We start from the raw sequence: 20903 nt of genomic DNA on the forward strand, positions 1-20903 counted from the left end.
AGTGCTTCCCGAATATGAGAGAATGTGAAAAACAAGAATCCTTATCAGTTCTGGAAAAGCAATCCTCACCATTAAGCATTGCACCTATCCTATTCTTTGTTTTCTCCTTTTGGAATTCCAATGATACTTTCAACATTTTTGTTCTTCATGCCTTTTACTCTCTTTCTAATGTGTATTGGGCTGTATTCTGGATGATTTCATCAGATCTGTCTTCCAGCTTACTAATTCTTTTGTTTCTACTGTGTGATTCATTTAGTTTATAATTTCAGCTACTTTTTACACACACACACACACACAACATACATATATACATAAGCGTACATTACCTATTCATTTCTAGAAGTTATTTGATTTTTGCCCTCAAATCTAAGCCTGGTCTTTTGTTTCATATCTTATTCTTTTTTATTTTCTTTATTAAAAGCAAAATATACATACATGAATGTATAAAACATATTATGCAGTTTAAAGACTAATAATAAATATCTGAAAACCCTTTTATGCCTCTTCCTGATCCTCCTCCCTGATGTAGATAGCGTTAACAGTTCTTTTATTTTTGTTTGTTTTTTAGATTTTTTTCACCTTTGGATGTATATCTCCAAACAATACAGTCCTTACTTTTTTTGTTGTTTTGAATATAATGTGCATAACGTATTACAAATATCATACTAAATGTACTCATTTGAGTTTATTTTGGATTTTTTTCCTTTTTTCTACTTCTCAAGGTCTTCAGAGGATCAGCAGGAATCCTCTGTAATAGCTGCCTGTGATGTCACTTTCCTCTCAGAATTCCAATTTTAAACAAATTTTGAAGGCTATAGATTCCTTGCTTTTGTGCCAGTTCAGTACTATATTAAAATATTTTTATATCACATTCAGCATTTTCGTTGTTTTGATCAGAGAATCATTCAAGGTATATAATCTGTCATAATGTTAGAAATGAAGTAATCTTTTCTTCCTTATGTTTTTCGTTTCCTCTTGTTTCTCATCCATTTTGCATATAATAATTTTAGAGTTTGTATCCAATAATTCTGATATCTGAATTCTTGCCAGTACAATTCTGTGCCTTGTGTAGACTTGTCATGGGTAACTTGTTTTCTTGTGAGTGTTGTAAGATTGGATTGTGAAGCTGTGGTCCTAGGGCGTCATCTGTGGGAATTTTGTGAGAGAAGCGTCCCTCCATGCAGGTGTAATATTTGCCTTTGTTAGGTAGCTCAGTGTGTTACCAACCTAGGTTTTAAGTTTTTTAATTTTTTGATTTGGAGTTTCTGGGATGATCCATGTTGTATGGCAGTTTGAAATTATTTATGAACCCCCAAAAAGAAAGATTATGTTAGTAAATGGATCTGTTCTTCTGGGTTTGATCCCCTTAGATGCTTAAGATCCAGCTGACATGTCTTAATTAAACTACCTAATTAAGATTAGGGTGTGACTCAGGGTCCAGCCCCTGCCTCCTTGGTGGGCTAATATAAACAGACACTCACTCAAGGAGACACACAGGATAAGAGAGAGCTCTGTCGGTTTTGATCCTGAAATCCTGGGGAGAGTACCATAGACACAGAAGAGGAAAGAACTTGCTCATTTTGGTCCTGCCATGTGACAGAAAGGAGAAGGCTCAAACAGCTAAAGCCCAGGAAGATATATGAGCCCTATGCCAGCCTACAGCTGAGATTAGAAGAAGCTGGGCCCACAGAACCTTAAGAGGAAGAGGGCCCAAGAGATCAGGCAGCGATTGTCCACCATCTTGCTTCAACACGTGGTATTAGAGTTTTGTGAGAAAGTACCTCTTATTGTACCTTGAGTTGGACTCTTTAGGTCCTTGTAACTGTAAGCTTTTACCCCAATTAAATACCCTTTATAAAAGCCAAAAGAGTTCTCGTCCTTTGCATCAGTACCCCTTTTGGCTGACTAATAAACATGTAATATGAAATTAAACAGCAAACTCATATGAAGACATTTCTGTGGTTAATTCCTTTGGAGGTGCTTTATACTCCTGCTCAAAACTCAAAATGGGCTAGATATGTCCTTTTGTTTTCTTTCACTGGTAATAGGAAGGCTTCTTTCCCATCCATGCTTCCCCAGACGGCCTTTAAGGGACCCAACTTTGTGAAGGCGTGTAGAAGTTGCAACTCCCTCCTTGCTAGGGCCCAGTGCCTTGTTTGTCTCCTGTCCCTTGTGTAACCTTTAAATCCTTATCTTCTTAGTCTCACGATATGGAAAGAATCAAGGTCAGCCACAGTTTCAGCCTCAGTTCAGTTTGCCACTCTGCTTTCCAGCAGTCTAATCTTTTTGGCTTGGGGTTATCTTTATGTTGGGGATTGAAACACATACCCCATGAAGATATGTTCAAGTCCAAATCCCTGATCCTGTGTGTGAACCCATTTGTAATAGGACTTTTGTGGATGTTATTAGTTGAGGTGTGGGCTCCTTGGTGAACAGGATCTCTGAAGATCTTACTTAGATGAAGCCAAATTGAATTAGGGTGGGCCTTAATCCATATGACTGGGGTCCTTATAAACTGAGAAAATTCAGATTCAGTCAGAAGAAGCCAGAGAATGAGGCAGATTTTGTGATGGAGGCAGAGATACAAGCCAAAGAACCCCAAGGGTTATGGCAAACCAGCTCCAGAAACTACAAACTCTGTAAAAGAAAGCTTGGCCTGTTGAGTCCTTGATTTTGGACTACTACCCTCCAATGCTGAGAAGATAAATTTCTGTTTAAGCCAACCAGTGTATTTGTTATAACAGCATTGACAAACTAAGATATCTCATAATCCTGCAAGCTTGCTGGGCTTTGAAGAGGGTATTTATTATCATTTTTCCAGCACGTCAAGTTTTTTTCCCCCAGAAGGTTTTTTATTTTTAGAATAACAATGTACTATATTGCCAAAAAATAGAAATATTTCCTCATTGTTTTTCCAGTCAAGTCACACTCTGGGAAACAGTTTTTATAATACTTGTAATTTATTATAGATTATAATATAAGGTAGGGCACGTTCCCCATTAGCACCCGCTTTTTCCCAAATGTTCTTTACTATTCTTGCCTGTTTATTCTTCTTGGAGAGATTCAGTGAAATAAAAATAAAAATAAAAATAGCCTGGTGAGTTTTGTCTGAATTGCATTAAATTTCTACATTGATGTGGGACAATTCTTTCAAATGTTGTTTAAGTCTCATTCAGGAAAGTTTTGTGTCTGCTTTGCCAATATCTTCTATGTATTTCAGCTAATATTTTAAAGTTTTTATAGGTTTAAGGTATTGTACTTAATGTTATTCCAAGACTTTTTTGTTGGGCTATATTCTCATTGTATTTTTTAACTTGTAGTTGTTAATAAAAATTATTAAATGACATAGCACTTTTTGTGTCCAGCATCACCATAAGCACTTTCTGTATAATAGCTTATTTCATTCACAAAACAACTCTGGGATGTTACCAGTAGTATTCGAATTTCCCAGGTCGACAATTTCAGTGTTGATTTTATTTTATTTTTCTCACATGCTGCAAAGTCAAGGCATTTGCTGGCATTTTCAGTGGCTCAGGGGTATCAGGACCTAGGTCTTTCCATCATGGTCACAAGATGGCAGCGGTAGTTCCAACTATGGTATCAAGAAGACAGGACAGTGTGAGAGATAAAATGGCACATGCCAGCTCCTAAAACTTTTAAAGAACATCACAGAATCCCTACCCCAGAACCATATATTTTATTAACCAGAACTGTATAACTGGACTCCCTTTCTGAAAAGAGGCAGGGTTAGCTGGGCATGTTGCCATTCTTAACCAAACAGATGTTCTGTTAATTTGGAGAAATGGGAAAAGGATAGTGAATTAGTACCTAGCATTTTCTGCTGTAATTTAAGAGATTATTTGTATGTTGTTAAGGTCAATTTTTAAATTTCTGTTTCACAAGAGGTTTTTTTTTTTGTTTGTTTTTTAGCTTTTTCTGAACAAGGAATGTGGGTCAATTTTCATCAAGTAGCCTTTGGCATGTATTGAAATTATCAACATTTTTCTTGCATTATATTGATTTCTTAATATTAAAATATTATGGATATATCCATATAAACCATATCTTGGGCGATAAATCTTTTACTGTTCTGTTGAATTAAGATTTTGTTATTGATATTCATAAATTAATTCTGTAAGATTTTTAAAGGGTATGTCCTTGTTGAATTTAGGTATCAGAGTTGTGTAGTTAAATGCTTTCTATGTATATATTTTCTGTGTTTAGGACAAGTCTTAAGCAAGGGCAATCTCTCTTCTTTAAAAAGTCTGAAGGAAAAAACTAATGTTTGGAGGTGGGGCAAGATGGTGCCTGAGTGAGTGCACCTCATAATCTCTCCTGCAAAGAAGTGGCTGAGTAGGGTCAGAGTCCTGCTGGACTAGGCAGTTTTGGGTGTTTGCAGGGCAGGAGGTGTCTGGGCATCAATTTGGTGGGATGGTGACAGGAGATTCTTGGAAGAGGTAGAATTTTGGGTCTCTTGCATGGAGGTCGGAGGTTGTGGATGGGACCCTTCCCCCTGGGGATGGCAGCCCGGCTGCGTTGATTCCTGAAGGCTTTGTTGTGCTGGGGGGTTCCCAAGCCCTGAGCAGGCTGTTTCGGGGCCTGCATGGTGGGAGGTGTCTGGATGTCAATTTGGTGAGACAGTGATGGAGGAGATTCTTGTGAGAGGTGGAATTTTGGGTCTCTGACACAGAGGTCAGAGGTGGTGGGTAGAACTCCTCCCCCTAGGGCTGGCAGCCTGGCTGCGGCAATCCCTGGTATCTTTGTTGTGCTGCGGTGTTCCCAAACACTGAACGGGTTGTTTCAGGGGCTTGCGGGGCAGGAGGTGTCTGGATGTTGATTTGGTAAGACAGTGACAGAGGAGATTCTTGTGAGAGGTGGAATTTTGGGTTTCTGACACGGAGGTCAGAAGTTGTGGGCGAGACTCCTCCCCCTAGAGCTGGCGGCCCAGCTGCTGTGATCCCTGAAGGCTTTGTTGTGCTGCAGTGTTCACAGGTCCCCTGTTAACCGGATGCGTGGTTCCCAGGTCTGTGTCCCCTAAACCCTGGTGGCCCATACTTCAGAGACTCACACACTTTGAGTCTGCAATATCACAGACTTCCCATCCTTGAATCCACCGTGCTCTGAGGTCCGTCTGAGGTCCTTGATTACCCTAGCGCTCCTCATTTTGTGTTGGTTTTTTTTTTTTCTCCTTGAGTTTGGAGGAGTGTACCAGCTGATTTTGGGGAGAGTCTGGGAAGAAAGGGAGGTGAATCTACTGAGAAAGCCCAATTTACCTAAACGTCCTGGGATAGGAAACTTGGTCTGGGAGAAGGTGGAGTAAGAAAATCAATTAGACCTCCCTATGCACACCTAAGGGGGAGGGACTGTAGGAGGTGCTATCCAAGCTTTCAGTAGCATATTGGGGGTTTCTGGTGAGGTGTAGGTGCTCTCACACTGGAAATAAAGAGTCATAGTCTTCTGTGTTGAGTTGGTTCAACAAAAACCTATTTGAATCTCCTACCGAAACTCTCAGGCAGCTTTCTTTCTGCCCTGGTAGAGAGAGAAGTGAGGAAGGGAGAAAGGGGATGGTAAGATCCCTAAGCACATTATTTAACTGCAAAGAGGATTCCTAGCTTGAAACATTGGTTCTTTTTTTTTTCTGTTGTGGTTGCTAATATTGCATTGTCTCCTGGTCTTTTCTCTTGTTTTATCCCCCAAGGTCCTTTTTCATTTATTTAGTTTTTTTTTTTCCTTTTCCTTTTCTTGCTTGTTTCTCCCCCCCCCCCCCCGCCTTCTCTTTGCCTCCCTTTTTCTCTTCTCTTTTTCTTCTTTTTTATTTTATTTTCTTTATGTAATAGGTGCTGCAGGGAGCGCTTCACATTTGCTGTGTTTCCTCATCCTCCATTTCCTCTTTTCTATGTGTATTGATTTTGACCACCTACACTATCCCCTTTCCCATACATCTTTATATCCTCCATGATCTACTGTTTCTCTTACATTCCACCTCCCTTTCTTTGGCCCCCAAATTGTCTGACTTTTTCTAATACTTTTGCTCTCTTCTCTGTCTTTTATCCACTCTTGATATTATTGTCTTTCTTTTCTCTTTGCCTCTCTCATGAAAACACTGGCCTTTTAATTCATACTATATTCCTCCCCATATTCAGTTGACTGTCTCATTGTAGGTACTCCACTTACTGCTATAACTCTACCCAACTTACATGAGTCTAATATTCATTCTCCTAGATCTCACATTGTTGCTCTGTTAACAATTATTACCAATACTACTTTATACATTTCCTTTTCTTACTCACTTTGCTTTCCCTGGCCCTAATATTTTCCTTCAAAGTGAACTTAGCCAGCAACAAGAAAATAGAGTAAGAAGAACTGTGGGCAAGCCACTGATGCCTTGTTAGACATAGGAAAACCTCTCTAACTATAAGGCCTTTGGGGTTCCACCCAAAAGATGGCGCTGAGGCATGCAGCAGACATGCCGGGGCATGTCCCTTGGAAATCTGCCTTCCCCCCAGCAACTAGAGTGCATGAACCAATCAGCCTCACTAAATTAGCATAGCCAGTAAGCTGCTTGCACGTTGCCTCATGGTCTATAAAAGCTACTACACTTCCTCAATAAACCAGACCTGCGCCACTAGCCTTCGTCTCCAGAGCAGTTACTGTGTGTTGTCTTGCTCTGTTCGTCTGTAACTCTTCAGGAGCGGAGCCGCTGGATGGCACTGCAACATCTGGCACCCGACCAGGGACCTGAAAACCCCAGAGACAATATCAGTGAGCTATCAAGTGCAGCTCGGCATTGCAGTCAGTAAGTGACCCTCGGAATGGGTAATCTTTCCTCCTCTGAGAAGGCTCCCCACCCGACATTTTTTGGACTATCCCCATTACCCAAGGTAAAGCATTTCTCACTCTCGTAGTGCAGGGCAAGTCCATTACTGGGCAAATAGACACCGGAGCTGACTTATCTGTCCTCCACTCTTCTGACACAGACCCTTCATGGCCGCTAAAACTAGGTCCCCTAGTTCAAGGTGTGGGAGGCCTACGACCCTCACATCAGCTTACATCAACATTGACTAGGACAGACCCGGATGGCAGAACAGGCACCTTCCGCCCCCTTGTGTTACCCAACCTTACTCATACCTTTTGGGGGCATGACGTTCTCCCCAAAGTGGGAGCCGTCCTCACTACTAATCCTACAAATTACCCCCAAGCATAAAGGCCACTGGCCTTCTGCCTTTATTTACTTTATCCAAACCAAAACCTATAAGATTAGCATGGAAAACACAAAACTCTATTTGGATGGACCAGTGACCACTGCCTCAAGTAAAATTAGAACAACTAAAACTCCTTGTGCAAGAACAATTGAACTTGCAGCACATAGAAACCTCTACTAGTCCTCATAATTCTCCTATCTTTGTGATTCAAAAAAAAATCTGGTAAATGGAGGCTACTACATGACCTTAGAAATATTAATGCTCATATGACAAAGATTGGCTCCCCGCAACCAGGCCTTCCTCATCCTTCAGCCATCCCATGTGATGACCACATTATTGCAATAGACCTCAAAGATTGTTTCTTTTCCATTCCTCTTCATGAGGATGACTGTCAATACTTTGCCTTTTCTGTATCCGTCACAAATAATTCAGTCCCCCTATAATGGTATCAGTGGTAGATACTCCCACAAGGAATGAAAAACAGTCCAGCTATGTGCCAAATATTCGTTAGTGAAGCCACCCATCCCCTTTCTCAGTTTTGTCAAATCGTTCATTATATGGACGACATCCTCATTGCTCACCCAGACCCAATTCACCTACAATTCTGCTTGAAATCTCTTCTACATAGCCTTATGCAACTGGGCCTCACCATGTCACCTGAAAAAGTACAAAACTACCCACCTTACACCTTCTTAGGCTATACCATCACGAGCTCTATCAGTCCTGCCATCCCCACTATTGTTTTGCCCCATAAATGTACTCTTAATGTGCTTCAGTGCCTCTGTGGTGATATCAATTGGTTGCGTCCTCATCTGAGTATAACCACTCATGAGCTAGAACTCCTTTTTACCTCCTGGAGGGTGACCCTGACCCCTCCAGCTGTCGTTTGGTGGGCAGCGCCGAACGAGCCTGCCTGAACCTCATAAATGACAGAATTAAAAATCTTCACCTAACCTGCTTTCAACCAAAACTCCCTCTTTCCACTCTAGTCATCAACTCCCCTGGGATGCCCACGGGTCTTCTATATCAGGATTCTCCCCTCTTTTGGGTACACTTATCTTTTAGTCATGTAGGTAAAATTACTTCTTATTGTGATGCCATATGTATCCTTGGGAGAAAACTCAGAAAAGCAGCTGTTCTCTTGTATGGCATCAAACCTGACACCTTAGTTCCACCATTCACTCAAGAACAAATACAACATCTTTCCCAAACTGATTTGAACATGCAAACTCTCCTATCAGGATTCACAGGTCAACTTGATAACCATTTGCCAAAAGACAAACTCATCACTGCCATGATTCTTCTTCCATTTGTTCTCTCCTCTCACTCCTTTCCTACAACTTCTATCCCTCATGCTGCTACAATCTTTACCAATGCTAAAAAAAAAACCTCACTTTTCTATTGTTGTAAAATCCCTTGGCGCCTCAGATTCCATCCACGCCGAGCAACATACCGGCTCTGTTCAACAAGAAGAACTATGTGCTCTCCTCCAAGTTTTCCTACATCACCAATCCATCCCTTTCAATATCTTCACTGACAGTGCATATGCAGCCAATACTATCCGTGCACTGCCACATGTAGTCCTTAAAAACAAAATGACCATTCAAGATAATATGTTGCTTTTTTTGAAATCCCTCCTTGAAAATTGCAAACATCCCTGGTTCATCCAACATATTCTTTCCCACACTGGACTCCTAGGACTTCTTGCCAGCGGCAATGCCTTAGCCGATTCCTCGCTCATGGTAAAATTATTAACCACAGACCTAGACCAGGCAAGACTCCTTCAGGCAAAGTTTCACATGTCCACTCTTTCTCTCCATCATCTCTTCCCCTCCTTAACACAGCAGCAATGCAAACACCTCACTTGTGCATGTAAACAATATGGCCCTCTCCTTCCATTAGGCCCCCTTCAACCTCAGGGAATAAATCCTTGTGGCCTCCATCCAAATACCATTTGGCAAATGGATGTCACACACATACCTATTTTTGGAAAAACTAAATTTCTACATGTCATAGTAGACACCTTTTCCAAATACACCTTTGCCACTGCTCTCACAGGAGAAACTTCAAGACATGTCATTACTGCTTACCTTCAAGCCTTCAACCAAATGGGCATACCATGGGCCATAAAGACTGATAATGGACCTTGCTATGCTTCTAAATCCTTCCAAAATTTCTGTGCCTCATGGCGCATCACACACAAAACTGGTATCCCATACAATCCCCAGGGCCAGGCTATCATAGAACGCACTCACCTCATGCTTAAACCAAATTAAAAAAATGAAGGGGCAATATCCCCGAGATACCCCCAGGGATGTTCTAAATAAGACTTTAATCACTATGAATTTTCTCACATTTGACAATGAATGCTGTACCCCAGCAGTCAGACACTGGGGAGGACTTAGAAATACTCTAACCCCCATGCCATTAGTTAGATGGAAAGATCCCCTTACAAATGCATGGCAAGGGCCCCATCCCCTATTAACCCAGGGATGATGGTATGCTTGTGTCTTTCCAGAGAACACACAACAGCCAACCTGGGTCCCTAGCCAGCTCGTTCGACCAGCCACCAGAGATGAAGTCAATACACAGCACCAAAATACCGAGGAGAAAGAATGATTCCAGACTCTTGCATCAATTACAGGCACCAGGACTACCGTTATTCATAAGGTGTATCCTTCTCTTAATAATGTCTCACACCACTTCAGGCACACTCCTTTGGATCACTCCATTCCTCTGGACCTTGAGCCCTGCCCTTCCAGCCATGGGACATCCAAATCAAGGCCATGACCCCCACTATGCCATGAGGACAGTCTTTGGAAAATGGATGCTCTGCAGAGAAAATGCCTGCTTAGATCTTCGTCCATTCATAATGATGAATGCCATGCTCACTAATGGAACTTGGGTTTCTTCACACATGAATGACTCAGACTGGGGAGCCAGCCTCAATAAGACTGCAAGCACCACCCTCTCTGTGCATGCCTTACCCTGCATAACTCTTCCCTTTCTTTTTATAGACTCAAGCAACCAATTCTTTGACTGTAACATCACGCATTGCATCCTTTCCAATTGCTGGAACCATACCAAGCATCCCTACGCTATTATTGTTAGAATTCCCTCCTTAATATGGGTTCCAGTTAATGCTACTGAGTGGACTAGCCCTTCTGAATTAATTATGCACTTACATTTTAGGCAAAAAAGAGCAGTTGGTGTAGTTGTAGCTCTCATCGCAGCTATTATAGCTAGCCTAGCAGCCACTGCCACTAGTATCACTTCTATAGTCCAATCCAATTCCAGTGCTAACACTGTAAACAACTTGGTAGAAAAAATGGCCACCCCTTTGCAAACACAAAACCTGCTCAATAATCATATTCATGGTGGCCTACTTAATGTACAACAACAAATAGATTTACTAGAAGAAGTAGTACAAATGATAATGCAACTGACAAGGCTGCCCTGTGACATTAATTATCCACACATTTGTGTTACCCCCATCAGTGCCACCGGTGGCATGGCAAACTTTACTGCAGCCAGAGCAATGTTAAAACAAACCCTACTCAGACATTGGAACAATGACTTCTTAAATTTAACCACTCAGCTCACCCATCAAATTCTGACCCTTAATGGCACCCGAGCAACTACCATAGACACCACACTGATCACCAATATTCTAGCTAAACTTCAATCCTTTTCACTCCCTCTAATCTCATAACATTTGTTATCATTGGATCTGTTCTTCTAATGTGTATACTCTGTATAAGATACGTACTGCGGAAAGTGCAAAACCTCCGCAAAGATGTTAAAACTTTAGTACTTGTCCAGCAGGCTATGGTCAGTGCTCTAGAAGCAGAAGAAGGCACTGTAAAAACCGTTTCTCAAGCCACGAATATCTTCGGCCTTGCGGTCCTGCAAAAAATGCAGAGATAAACACTGTGCCAGAGAGCTTGGCTGGTAGCCAATGACGGGTAAGATCCTCAGAGGAGGACAACCTAAGACAGGCACAGTCACCTTGGCACAAAACAACACTGGCGCTTCGCCTTGCCTCTAATAAAAGAAAAATGGGGGAATTGTGGGCAAGCTGCTGATGCCTTGTTAGACATAGGAAAACCTCTCTAACTATAAGGACTTTGAGGTTCCACCCAAAAGATGGCGCTGAGGCATGCGGTGGACATGCCCAGGCATGTCCCTCGGAAATCTGCCTTCCCCCCAGCAACTAGAGCACATGAACCAATCAGTCTCACTAAATTAGCATAGCCAGTAAGCTGCTTGCATGTAACCTCACGGTCTATAAAAGCTACTACACTTCCTCAATAAATCAGACCTGTGCCACCAGCCTGCGTCTCCAGAGTGGTTACTGTGTGTTGTCTTGCTCTGTTCATCCTTACCTTTTTGGGAGCAGAGTTGCTGGACAGCACCACAACAAAGAACAAAGTGACAAAGAGAAGACATAACATGCACAAACAACTAATTAATCCCCAAGACTAGACAAAGAAGCTAAGGAACTGATTAAACCCGTCAAGATAAAATGATGACCAGACAGCAGCAACAAACTACAAACCAAACAATAATCAGGAAAACATGGCTGAATGCAATGAACAAACTAAAAACCAGGAAGAGGAGCAGAACATTGGACAAGTAATTAAAGATGTCAAAACATATATCAGAGACCAACTTAATGAAGTAAAAGAAGAGATGAACAATATGAAGAAAACACTTGGAGAGGAAATTGCAGACATACACAAAAAAATAACAAATATGATGGTGATAAACACCACAGTTCAAGAAATCAAAAATACACTCTCAGCAAATAGCAGATTAGAAGAGGCAGAGGAGAGAATTAGCGATGTGGAAGACAGTACATCTGAAATCAAACAGACAGTAGAACTGATAGATAAAAAGATAGAAAAAATCCAGCTGGGACTTAGAGACCTGAATGACAATGCAAAATGCACAAACATACGTATTATAGGCACCCCAGAAGAAGAGAAGGGAAAGGGGTCAGAAGGTGTGTTGGAGGAAATAATGGCTGAAAACTTCCAAAATCTACTGAGAGAGATGGATGTACATGTCCAGGAAGCACAACACACCCAAAACACCATAAATCCCAACAGGCCTACCCCAAGACATATACTTGTCAAATTATCCAATGCTCAAGACAAAGAGAAAATTCTAAAAGCAGCAAGAGAAAAGAGAGCCACCACATATAAGGGAGGCTCCATAAGATTAAGTGCTGATTTCTCATCTGAAACCATGGAGGCAAGAAGGCAGTGGTATGATATAGTCAAGGTACTAAAAGAAAAAAATTTCCAACCAAGAATACTCTACCCCTCTAAGCTAGCATTCAAAAATGATGGAGAGTTCAAAATATTCACAGATAAACAGAAATTGAAAGAGTATGCTAACAAGAACTCTGTCCTTCAAGAAATACTAAAGGGAGTTCTGCAGGAAAAAAGAAAAAAACAGGAGAGGCAGAGTTGGAGGAGAGTGTAAGAGCAACAAAAATGTCAAAAAGAGAAGGAAACAAACAAACAAAATATGGCAAACACAAGTCCAAACAAAATATGGCAAACATAAATAATTCCTTGAAAGTAATAACACTGATTGTCAATGGATTAAACTCACCTGTCAAAAGATGCAGACTGGAAGATTGGATAAGGAAATATGACCCATCTATATGCTGTCTACAAGAAATACATCTTAAACCCCGGGATTCAAGGAGGTTGAAAGTGAATGGTTGGAAAACAATCTTACAAGCAAACAATAACCAAAAAAAGGCAGGAGTAGCTATATTAATATCAGACAAAATAGACTTTAAATGCGAAACAATTGTGAGAGACAAAGATGGATACTACATATTTGTGAAAGGGATAATCTTTAAAGAAGAACAAACAATCATAAATATTTATGCTCCTAACAAGGGCACCTCCAAATATGTGAGGCAAACACTGGAAAAACTAAGTGAAAGAATAGATGCCTCTACAATTATACTGGGAGATTTTAATACACCACTATCAACTTTAGACAGAACATCTCAAAAGAGAATCAATAAAGAAACAAAAACTTTGAACACTATATTAGAGGAGCTGGATGTAATAGACATATACAGATCATTACACCTGAATACAGCAGGATATACATTTTTCTCAAGTGCACATGGATCATTCTCCAAGATAGACCATGTGCTAGGCCACAAAGAAAGGCTCAATGAATTCAGAAAGATTGAAACCATACAAAATAATATCTCTGACCACAGTAGAGTGAAGCTGGAAATCTGCAAGGGCCAGAGGCCCAGATTTCACACCAAGATATGGAAATGAAACAGCACACTCTTAGAAAAACAGTGGGTCAAAGAGGAAATCTCAAAAGAAATTAATAACTAACTACCTTGAAACTAATGAAAATGATAACACAACATACCAAAACTTATGGGATGCAGCAAAAGCAGTACTGAGAGGGAAAATTTATAGCCATAAATTCATACATCAAAAAAGAAAAGCAAAAATTGAAGAACTAAATGTACATTTGGAGGAATGAGTAAAAAACAACAAAGTAACCCCACAGGAAGAAGAAAGAAAGAATAAAGATAAGAGCAGAACTAAATGAAATAGACAATAAGAAAGCACTTGAAAAGATAAACAAAACCAAGAGCTGGTTCTTTGAGAAGATCAATAAAATTGACAAACCCTTAGCTAGATTAACAAAGAAAAAAAGAGAGAAGATGCAAATACACAAAATAAGAAATGAGAAAGGAGAAATCACCACCGATCCCACAGAAATAAAGACTATCTTCAGAAGATACTTTGAAAAATTATATTCCAACACAAATGACAATTCAGAGGAAATGGACAAATTCCTAGAAACACATAAGCAGCCTATATTGATGAAAGAAGAAATTGATGATCTCAACAAACCAATCACAAGTAAAGAGATAGAATTAGTCATTAAAAACCTCCCAACTAAGAAGAGCCCAGGGCCAGACAGCTTCACAGGTGAATTCTACAAAACATTCTGGAAAGAACTACGCCAATCTTGCTGAAACTTTTCCAAAAAATCAAAACAGAAGGAACATTACCTAACTCATTTTATGATGCCAACATTACCCTAGTTCCAAAGCCAAACAAAGACACCACAAGAAAGGAAAATTACAGACCAATTTCTCTAATGAACCTAGATGCAAAAATCCTCAACAAAATACTTGCTAACCATATTCAGCAACACAGTAAATGAATTATACAACATGACCAAGTGGGATTCAATCCGAGTATGCAAGGATGGGTTCAACATAAGAAAATCAATCAATGTAATACACCGTATAAACAGATTGAAGGAAAAAAACCACATGATTATATCTATAGATGCAGAAAAAGCATTTGACAAAATATGGCACCCTTTCTTGATAAAAACATTGCAGAAGATTGGAATACAAGGAAATTTCCTGAACATGATAAAGAGTATATATGAAAAACCCACAGCCAACATCGTTTACAATGGTGAAATCCTAAAATCTTTCCCTCTAAGATCAGGAAAAAGACAAGGATGCCCACTATCACCTCTTCTATTTAACATAGTCTTAGAAGTACTCGCTCGAGCACTGAGGCAAGAACCAGACATAAAAGGCACTCAAACTGGAAAGGAAGAAGTCAAAATTTCATTATTTGCAGATGACATGATCCTATACATAAAAAACACTGAGAGGTCTATAACAAAGCTTCTAGAACTCATAAATGAGTTTAGTAATGTCACAGGTTATAAGATCAATGCACAAAAGTCAGTAGCATTTCTGTACACCAATAGTGAGCAAGATCAGGAGGAAATCAAGAAACAAATACCATTTACAATAGTCAATAAAAAAATCAAATACCTAGGAATAAATTTAACTAAAGATGTAAAAAACTTAGAGAACTACACAACACTGTTCAAGGAAATCAAAGAAGACCTAAAAAAATGGAAGAATATTCCCTGTTCATGGATAGGAAGACTAAATATTATTAAGATGTTTATCCTACCAAAACTGATCTACACATTCAATGCAATCCCAATAAATATAAACACAGCATTATTTAATGAACTAGAAAAACTAGCTATGAAATTTATTTGGAAAGAAAAGAGGCCCCAAATAGCCAAAGACATATTGAAAAAGAAAAACAAAATTGGAGGAATCACACTACCTGACTTCAAAACATACTACAAAGCTACAGTAGTGAAAACAGCATGGTATTGGCAGAAGGAGAAGCACACTGACCAATGGAACTGAATTGAGAGTTCTGATCTAGAGCCTCATATATATAGTCATATAATATTTGATAAAACCACCAAACCTTCTCAACTGGGAGAGAATGGCCTATTCAACAAATGGTGCCTAGAGAACTGGATATCCATATATAAAAGAATGAAAGAGGATTACCAACTCACACCTTATACAAAAATCAACTCAAGATGGATCAAAGACCTAAATATAAGAGCCAAGACCATAAAGACTTTGGAAGGCAGTGTAGGGAAGCATCTACAGGACCTTGTAATAGGAAATGGCTTCATGAAATTCACACCCAAAGCACGAGCAGTAAAAGAACAAATAGATAAATGGCACTTCCTCAAAATTAAAACCTTCTGCACCTCAAAGGAGTTTGTCAAGAAAGTGAAAAGAGAGCCTACACAATGGGAGAAAATACTTGGTAGCCATCTATCTGATAGGAGACTTATATCGTGGATATATAAAGAACTCCTATATCTCAAAAATATAAAGACAAACAACCCATTTAAAAAAATGGGAAAAAGATTTAAACAGACACTTCTCCAAAGAAGAAATACAAATGGCTAAAAAGCACATGAAAAAATGCTCCAAATCTCTAGCTATTAGGGAAATGCAAATCACAATTACAATGAGATACCATCTTACTCCCATAAGATTGGCAACTATGAAAAAAAAAACAGAAGACTACAAATGCTGGAGAGGATGTGGAGGAATGGGAACACTCATCCACTGCTGATGGGAATGCAGAAGGATCCAGCCATTCTGGAGGACAGTTTGGGGGTTTCTCAAAAAACTAGCTATAGATTTGCCATATGACCCAGCAATTCCACTGTTGGTTATATACCCAGTAGAATTGAAAACAAGGACACAAAACCAATATACGCACACCAGTGTTCATAGCAGCATTGTTCCCTATTGCCAAAAGGTGGAATCAACCCAAATGCCCATCAACAGATGAATGGATAAATAAAATGTGGTATATACATACAATGGAATACTACTCAGCTTTAAGAACGAATACACTACAAACACACGTGATAACATGGATGAATCTTGGGAACCTTATGTTGAGTGAAGCAACCCAGGCATTGAAGGACAAATACTATGTGACCTCAATGATATGAAATAAGTAAACCAAGCTGCCTCAGAGAGCTAGAGACTGAATGATAGGCTTAAAGGAAATTGGGAGATTGAGGAAGGATGTAAGCTGACACCTACATGGGAGAAATCTATGATAAGCTGAAGTTAAGTATTTGTAAAAGGAAGGGATAGGGTGGAGGAATAGGGTTACCTTTGGGTGGGGCTTTATGGGCTTGAGGGGGGCTAGGGATGGGAAGATGGGTAATATTGCTTGAGAAAATTGGGGGGAGGGTGGGGGAACATATGAACATAGGAGATTGTCAGGTATTTGGTTGAGAGTATAATGCTGAGAAAACTTTTTCAAAAATATAATAAGGAGGTTACCTATTTAAGATGCTTAAAGGGAATAATCTGACACAGGACAGGCTCCTAGGGAGTGTGTGAGTGCTCATTTTGCCATAGTGGGTTATACCATTGGATAGAAATCCATATAATGAGAGTGAAGATATACCCACATCCTGGGGAGGTCTGATGTTCTCAAATAGAGGGAATTGTATCTCGAGAGAGAAATGGTGGCTCTCAATGCATTTGGGCAGTTGAGCATGTCAAGCCATCAACACTGTTGCAAGTATCTCTGAACATGGTCCTTCAAGCAATGAAGATTGACTGTCACTGTGGATCCTGAGGGGAGGGGGAAAGAGGTATTGAATAGATGCAATCAATGTAACTGTGTGGGCAAAAGAAGTGTTCCACAAGATTATGCAAGGATGGATACAAGATATGTAAAATTACACCAAAAATATATAGGGGCTGATAGGCTAAAATGTAAATCATAATGTAAAACATAAGATAACTAAAACTTTAGAAAATTATATAGTCTAAAATATAAACCACAATGTAAATCTAAATGTTACCTTGTTTGCTATTGTCTCAATATCTGTACATCAGTTTCAGTAAATATATTATGAATACGTGAAAAGATTATTGCTGTGGAAGGGAAAAGGATTTTATGTTGATATGTAGGAGTACTATATATTTTATATATGAATTACTGTGATCTAAAACTTTTGTGAAGATAAGCTTAATAATTAGGGAAAAAATAAAAGAAAAAAAAAGGACGTAGACACTGAGGAAAAGATGGAAGTTGTCTTGCCAATTTGCAAACAGGGCAACACTTATTGCACTGATGGAAGGCAAAACATCAAAAACAAAGCTTTTGTATTTTTAAATTTTTTGATACCCTAATTTATTTTTACCTTAATTTTTCTAAATTAATATGTATTCTATATCTAACCTTTAAATTCATCACTACATTCCATTTTACTATTAATAGAACCTGGCAATATATTGGGCTTCATTTTTCAGGAAGTTTTGGATCACAGAGAGGTTCAACAATGGCAGGGGAGGAATACTGGGGTGGGATGTTATTGACAGGGGACACATGGTTGGCAGGGTGTTCTCCAGGGCATATACCTAGGGTACATAAAAATGTTTGGATATTTTCATAGTGGTTACAATAAAAAACAATTGAGGGAGTGCTGAGTTCCTAGCCAGGGGAGCTCTATCACAGACTCTAAAGGAACAGCAACAATCCCCCAAGTCCAATGGCAAAGACCAAAAAAAAGGAAGGTCCAACAATGAGCCCTTGATACTAATGACTATTCTTGTAAGCCTGTACACCTGAAATAAGGACAAGGCCTAGAGCTGCAGGGTGCCTAAGATTTACCTCCTGAGAGCCTCCGTGTTGCTCAAATGTGGCCAGTCTCAAAGCCAATCTCAGCATGTAAATGTGTTGCCTTCCCCCCAGTGTGGGACATGACTCCCAGGGATGAGCCTCCCTGGCACTGAGGGATTATTACCAATTACCAGTTGATGATGTAACTAGAAAATGACCTTGAATAAAAGGGTCAACTCGGACCAGCAGAATATCTCAGTCTACATATAATACCAGGAGTTAAAAATGCTTTTTGACCTGAATAAAAGGGGGAAAAGGAAAGGACACATGAGTTTATATGGCTATGAGTCTCCAAAAAGAGCCAGGAGGTTATCAGAGGGGTTGCCCTTATGCACACCTGAGCAAAATCCCAAAGACAGATAGATACAACCCCAGGTATTGGTTCTTCTGAGGGCTACAGAGATCCACAAGTTCTATGGTCATGGCAGATGGCCCCACTTTGGAGTTTGTGTTTCTGTGTGATGGAGCTGGACCCAGATGTGATCTTTTTTCACAAGTCTCTCCTGTTACTTTTACCAGAACTGTAGTTGGTGCTGGGGTTTAATGTATATGCAGGGGACCTGAATCTCTGGACTGACCATGTGATTGCCAGGCCCTGAGCCTCAACAGACTTGCAACCCCCACACACTGGTTTATTGGACTTATACCCCACTCAGCTAATATGGAGGTGAAGAAGGTCAACCACCACACCAGGGAACCAAGAGTGCTTACAACTAAAAGCAGGAGAATTGCATCCAGCATCCATGTGGAATCTAAGCCCCCTCTTGATATAGATGTGGAGTGGACACAACCATTCTAAGGTCCACAGAATGGAGAAATAGAGTATGGATTAGAGTGGACTTACTGATTCTATTTATGAACTATTGTGATTAGTAATCAAAGAAAATGTGGCATTGGTGTGGAGAAAGTGACCATGGTGTTGCTTGGGGTAGGGAGTGGGAGGAAGAGATGTGATGTGGGGGCATTTTCGGGGGTTGGAGTTGTCCTGGGTGGTGCTGCAGGGACAATTACCGGACATTGTATGTCCTCCCATGGCCCACTGGGTGGACTGTGGGAGAGTGTGGGTTATGGTGTGGACCATTGACCATGAGGTGCAGTGGTGCTCAGAGATGTATTCAAGTGTAATGAATGTCTCATGATGATGGAGGAGGTTGTTGTTATGGAGGATGGAGCAGGGGATATATGGGGACCTCATATTTTTTTAATGAAAGATTAAAAAAATAAAGACAAAAAAACACTAATTTATGACACCATTTGGCACTGTTCTTCGGATAATTCTATAAATTCCTCAATTAATTTATCTATTCAGGTATTCAATAAATATTAGCTACTAATCAACACTTATGATTTTAATCAAGATTTTCAAATTCACTTACATTAATTTATACTTAGTTTAAATCTATATTAAATTAACTCCAGTGTATCTGTTTTCTATTTCTACAGTTTGTGTTTTCCCTCTTAAAAGTTTCAAATTTAACAAAGATTTGTTTCATTCTTTTGATCTAAGAATCAGCTTTTAAACTTTTTATTCAATTGTTTTGCTGTATTCTGAGTCAACTGCTTTTACTTTCTTTTTTTTAAATCCTTTCCATTGTTTGTTTTGCTTTTTTGTTAGTGGTGTTTGTTTTTCTTATTTATTACTCATAATTTTACTGGTAAGTTTTCTGTGTCAATTTTGATGTCATTTGTTAGCATCTATTGGATATCCTCAGTATACTGTGTATCTTTAAGTTAACAATTAGTAGAACTAAAATGTGATTATATTTTTCAGGTAACTAAAGGTAAAACTTTTTTTTCTGTAGAGTAAATCTTCTATTGGTCACCAACATGTCAGAAACAAGGACCATAAACATTCAACAAAAAGAAAAGGACTCTCCTTGCTGTGTTCACAATTTCCACCTAATAACCAGCCAGGTGCCTTTTAGCTTGCTTCTTCTCAGTGCTTCTCCCAACTCTAGGTCCATAATCAAAGGAGGATGGCTTTCTAGGTATCACAGACCTGCTCCAGCAACAAGTGACATCCTCAGATTTGTTAACACTGTTTGGAAACTCAGGGGTAACCTGCAGAATAAATGGGAATATGCTGAACCAGTTGAAATTGAAATACCTCGCCTCAGGTTCCTCCAAACCCAGATTCTGAGACATTTAAAGAAAGTTAAGTGGCAGCTGCAGGTACTCTGCTGACCTGGGCTGTCAAAATCCCCCCAGGTTGCTCTTGTATGTAGTTGGAGATTCCTTGGTTACTAACAGCCAGAGACCTTGGGAACATGCTGTATAGATAAAACATTTAATCAAATTAATGAAAACAGTATGTCACAAAATATTTTTAAAAATAAGTGAAAGGAATAAAGTCTACTCATTAAAGGAAAAAAATAAAATAAAGGACTTATATCTACCAATATAGAAGGGGGAAAGGTTTGAGTCTTTGTTTTTTAATATAGTAATTTATTTAAACTACTTATATAAATCATACCTGATAGACTTCAGTTCTTTCTGTTTTGTTGTTGCTTTGTTACCTATCTTGTTTTTTGACTTAGACCATATTTTGTGACCAAGACAAGGTTATGAACATATTTATAAATATTCCATTAGCACTTGAAAGTGAAGTTTTACAGCTATCTATATAACTATTTGT

The 20903-nt window shown here is 39.5% G+C and overlaps 1 non-coding gene across 1 annotated transcript; it reads right to left on the bottom strand.

Moving 5' to 3' along the window:
* Positions 1 to 20410: 20410 nt before the first annotated feature.
* On the bottom strand, positions 20411 to 20541 carry LOC111759033 (small nucleolar RNA SNORA44). The gene has a single exon (XR_002793131.1). It is a non-coding gene; the product is annotated as a small nucleolar RNA SNORA44 (small nucleolar RNA).
* Between the last annotated feature and the right edge of the window lie 362 nt (positions 20542 to 20903).

The sequence above is a fragment of the Dasypus novemcinctus genome, chromosome 12 (assembly GCF_030445035.2).
Source record: "Dasypus novemcinctus isolate mDasNov1 chromosome 12, mDasNov1.1.hap2, whole genome shotgun sequence".
Taxonomy (NCBI): Eukaryota; Metazoa; Chordata; class Mammalia; order Cingulata; family Dasypodidae; genus Dasypus; species Dasypus novemcinctus.